The sequence below is a fragment of the Mus caroli genome, chromosome 15 (assembly GCF_900094665.2).
Source record: "Mus caroli chromosome 15, CAROLI_EIJ_v1.1, whole genome shotgun sequence".
Taxonomy (NCBI): Eukaryota; Metazoa; Chordata; class Mammalia; order Rodentia; family Muridae; genus Mus; species Mus caroli.
In genome coordinates, this window is record NC_034584.1 from 91,106,121 (window position 1) to 91,111,637 (window position 5,517).

The window sequence follows — 5,517 nt, forward strand, 5'->3', positions numbered from 1 at the left end:
AAGTGAGTGCCAGGACAGCCAGGGCTACACAGAGAAACCCTGTCTCGAAAAAACAAAAAACAAAAAACAAACAAAAAAAAAAATTCAAGGCTCTTGCATATTGGCCCTACCAGTGTTCACCTGTATACATACATATTTCTCTACTGTTGACAGATCTCTGGAGTTGAAGGTAGGAAATACATATTTTTTTAAGGATTTAGTAAACATTTTATCTTCTAACTTGTTCATGGTTTTTGATCAATAATTCATTCCATAGCATCTGTCTCTTAAAGACTGTCTTGTCTGCAGTCTTTATGGATGACAAATCAGTACGTCTGGAAGACAAAATACTGCCTCTTTAAAGCACACAGCATATCAGATGAAATGTCCCCAATTTATAATGTGTAGATAAGAACACCAAAAGCAGAGGAGGCAGAGGCAGGCGGATTTCTGAGTTCGAGGCCAGCCTGGTCTACAAAGTGAGTTCCAGGACAGCCAGGACTACACAGAGAAACCCTGTCTGGACTATACAGAGAACACCAAAAGCCTGAGCTCTGTGGAACAGAAGGTACACCCGAGACTGCTGCAAGAGGCCAGAAGCAAGAGGCTAGAAAACCCACTTAGACATGGGCCCAGCGCTTCAAATGGTCTTTGTTTATTTGATCACCAAATATCATTTAAAATATATTGTGGGCTCCTGGAACATGCCCCTGCACAGTTGTTTATCACTCTAAACAGACACATAACTCTTTCTTACAAATGTTTGTGTGAAACACAGTTTCCTTGGATTTCCGTGTTTACAGTTCTGGTTATAGGAAGAGAAAATTTTAGGCAGAGATTATCAGGGCTTATGAGACTCTGACCTGAGCTGTAATTTTCAGTATAACTAAAATTTGACTGCCTACTGTGTGCCAGGCATTGTGCAGGACAGTGATCTAGTAGGTGTGCACTACCATCAGTCGTAGCTCTGATGGAGAAATGAAGCACTGAGAGGCTGCTGTGTAGACGGAACAAAGCTCAGGGTGTTCTTGATGAACAAATGAAAAGCTTCAGTCCCTGGGCCATCTTCCTTCTTTCTTCTAGGACAGGATCCCATATAGCCCAGCTAGCCTCACAAGCTCGAGCTTGTATCCATCCTGTCTCCACTTTCCAAGAGCTGCTATTGCAGACTTGCTCCGCAGTGTCTAGTTTCTGCGGTGCTCTGGCTACCTGTAAGCTGGCAAGCACCCTTCCAACAGAGCCGCATCCCCCGTCCATCGTGAAAGCATAATCCAGCCATAAGCATCATCTCTTCAAACCTTCTGCTTCCCCTTCCCAGGTCCACATTAGAGTTCCTTGGAGATTTTGTTACACTATGCCATTATCTATAATCCACTGAGGTCCACTTTTAAAAATAACATCACTAATGATGGCAAACACATTGGGTTTATTGTGAGCGTTGGTCACGCCATTTTGTAAAACTCCTCCAGTTTGATGACACCATGACGGTTTCAAGAACTAAAGTATTGAGCCGGGCGTGGTGGCGCACGCCTTTAATCCCAGCACTTGGGAGGCAGAGGCAGGCGAATTTCTGAGTTTGAGGCCAGGCTGGTGTACAAAGTGAGTTCCAGGACAGCCAGGGCTACACAGAGAAACCCTGTCTCAAACAACAACAACAAAATCCTACTAAAGAAATATATTCACATTCCTAGAATTAAATACCCGTCTCAGATGAAACAAGAGCTATTATTCCATAACACATTAGTGAAGTGGAAACTTCTGGTTTCTTTGAAAAGCCAGTTATGTCAAATGATGTTTTGCTGGGGCACACAGGTGACAGAATGTCTTGCTAAAGCAGACACATGAAAGACTGTTTTCCTGAAGCAAACACAGGTGAAGGATTTTTTGCTATAGCAGACACATGAAAGGACACTTTATGTGATGAAGGAACATAAATAAGAGCCAGTGGGAGTTGGTTTGCTTTGCTCCACCTCGCTGTTCTTCACTAACAGCATGCATGCATTGGTTCACCTTACATCCATTGCTGAGCTCCACTGGTGGTGACGCCCTCGAGAGGAACTCGCCAAAGAACTTCTCGTGAGGTTCCTTTGGCTCCTTGCTGCCTCCAGCTGGTTAGCGAGCCTTGAGGTTTCTTCTGCATTGAACTGCCCTGGCTGGTCCGTGTGTGGTGTCTGCACAGTGGACTGATCTGCAGCTGCTGATTCGTGTTTGGTGTTTGCTAATGGACTGCACTCGCCCCCAAAGAACTATTTCTAAACAGGTCCACTTCCCCTGTGTCCTAATAACTTTTCTCTCCCACTATCTCTGGTGGGTGGTGAGCTAGAGGAGAGGTCTCACCCTTATTAAAGTAGGCTGAGAAGAATTTATGCCTACATATTAGAGGTGTGATTGGTTAAAAATCCAGACCAACTGAAGATTGTATTTACTAATTTCTCTGGGGATGGGGATGAGAATGGTGACAGGAAAGAGTCAGAGATCAAAAGGTTCTTATAAATTAATTGCAACCTATCAGATGGGAAAAATTACTATTGAACACACACCAGACAGGGGATTAATACCTAAAATATATCAGTAACTTCAAAAGTTAAATATAAAACCCACACAAATCAATCAGCCAATGGCTAACAAGCTGAATACAAAATTCTTTCATTTTTAAATATTATTTATTTATTTTTATTTATATGAGTACACTGTAGCTGTCTTCAGACACACCAGAAGAGGGCATCAGATCCCCATTACAGATGGTTGTGAGCCACCAAGTGGTTGCTGGGAATTGAACTCAGGACCTCTGGAAGAGCAGACAGTGCTCTTAGCTGCTGACCCATCTCTCCAGCCCTCCAGAATGCACAAATCTTAGTAAGAAATAAAACTGGGCAATAATACTTAGGAGAATGCTCAACATCTCTAGCAATAAGAGAAATGCAAATTAAAACTTCTGAGATTCCGTCTCATCCCAGTCAGAACAGCTGTCATTTAAAACAACAACAACTAACAAAAGCTGAAAAAGCAGTAGGGGAATAGGAACCCCTATTCACTGTTGGAGGGGTGTAAGTTTATACAGTCATCATGGACATGAGGAGAGATTCCTAAACAGTACTAAAATAGACCTGCTGTTTGGCCCAGCAGTACAACAATGGGGCACACCTGGAGGACCCATAAGGGTAAGATATTTGCACATCCGTATCTACTGTGGGACCGACTAGTCAATAGCCAGGAAATAGAACCAGCTTGGAGGTCTGTTGATAGATGAATGGATAAAGATAATATGGTTCATAGACACAATGGGACTGTTTTAGACACAGAGGCAAATGAAATTATAACACCCACAGGAAAATGGATGGAACTGGAAATACTTATTTCATCAAAATAAGCCAGACTCAGACAGACAAAGGCTACAGAGGACATGCAGTCCATGTGCTTGCAGGCAGCGCTAGAGAAGCCAGACTTATTGAGCACGCAGGCTTTTTTCTTCAAGGGAAGACATTGACACCTGTTCACCTAGGAGGCTGAAGCGGATGTTGTTTAATAACCTGGTGGTCTACTGCTATCCTGTGGAGGCAGAGTCTTTTCTGAATCTCCCTCAGCCTGAGCACTGGTTTTCTGTCAATAGAACTCACCTTTATGGAAGAGGTCCCTTGCACTTGTAAAAGAGTTTTGCTATTATGCTTATTACAAACCCTTCCTCCTTGGCCTTATCCTAAGCATCCTTTCCCAGTCAATAGAAACCATTCTTGTGGAAGAAGTCATAGGTACTTTGCAAAGGAGTTTCAATGCAGCCATGCCCGAAGCTTTATTGTGATCATTGTCACAAGGAAACCTTTCCCAAAGTTGTACTGTATTTAAATATGTCAAAAATAAATCGATTGGGGTCAGACTCCAGAAGTTTGAATGAGCCAGGCCAACAAAGTTGTACTGAACAGGGTTCTGTCTTACCTCTTGCAATTTGTTTCTCTGACAGCAGGAGAACTTGTAGGAACCCCCCCTCAAAAGACTGTGTTTGCTCTCATATTCGGGACTTAGGGGTGTTTGTGTGTGGGTGTGGGTGTCTGTGTGTGTAGAAAGCATAAGGGAGGTGGAAAGGGTAATGGGATTCCTGTGACATGAAATCACAAGTGTGGGAACCAGCAAGAGAGTCTGGAGAGAGGGGGAAGGTAATGGGGTTGGCAGGTAATCTAGAACAAAGTGTAGTGGCACACATGTATGAAAATGTCATAGTGATATTCTATGTTAACCTAAAATTTAAAAAAGCAACTGTGTATGTATGTATCTTATTGAGACTGATTTGACAAAACTTCTTAAAAAGAACGCAACTTGGAGAAAATTGAATACTGATTGGGAATTTGATATTATTGATATAATTTTTAATCTACTCTTGGTGTGGTAATTGTATTATAGTTATTTCAACGGAATGGGTTCTTACCACCAGGCTGGGGAATTCATGCCGATGTTCCCAGCACTCAGAAGGTGAATCGAGGAGGAGGAGTGTGAATTCCAGGGCATCTTATGCCCCGTCATGAGATCCTATTACAAGACAAAATAGAAACCAACCCAGGATATTTTACATTGGAGAGAAGCATTCTACTATTGAGCTGTATCTCCATGGAAGACGTGCATTCAGAGCAGGAGCAGACCTGTCTAGGCTCCTGTACCTACTCACCATCCCTGTCACTTAAATTGATATTACAATTCTCCACTACAATTCTTATACAACACCTAGTATATGGTAAGTCGCTAATAAGAAATATGATGAGGATAACAGGTCATACGGCATCATCAAGACGCCCTAGGGGTCCTTGCCCAGGTGAACAGCGTTCAGAGTTCAGATGAATTCACAGAGGCCCGGGAAAAGGAGCTTCCTGCTGACCCCGCTCCCCTTCACCACCGCTAACTGCCCTGCTGTATTTCCCAAATGACTGACCCGAATCTTACCGCCTTGGGCCACAAAATGCTTTCCTTACATTTCTTTTCAAGATGTGGGAGGCATGGGGAAAGAGCAGACCCAAAGCTCTTTGTTTTCTCTTCTCTACCCTCAGAAAAGTCCCTGGGACTCAGTATTTAATCTTACATTCAGTCACTGCACAAAGGCTTACCAGATTCACACCGAGGAATGAAGACATGACAGTAGAAAAAGAACATTCTTCCCTACATCCCAGTGACTGGACACATTTTGATCTCTCCATCTTTTTTTTTTTTTAGCTTTTCCTCATCTCTCTTTCTTTTGATGACGACTGGCTCCCAGCATCCTCAGCAACTTGAGGAGGCCCACTAGCGTTTGAGCTGGAGCAGTCGAAACTGGTTTTAGCCATGTTGCAGCTCTGCCTTTAGTTGCAGGAGCCTTCAGGAGCCTGCGCACTGGGAGATAAGGGAGATGTCACAAACGTCGTCACACATCAAGCAAAACCCCTGGCTGGTTGTTAAGCTCTTCACCAAAACCCAGCTATCGTGGCTGATCATAACAACCACCTCCCCAACTCTCACAGAGAGCCATCCCTGTCTTTCTCCAGTGTCCCTTTTTCCTTTGTCCACCCTAACGCCACA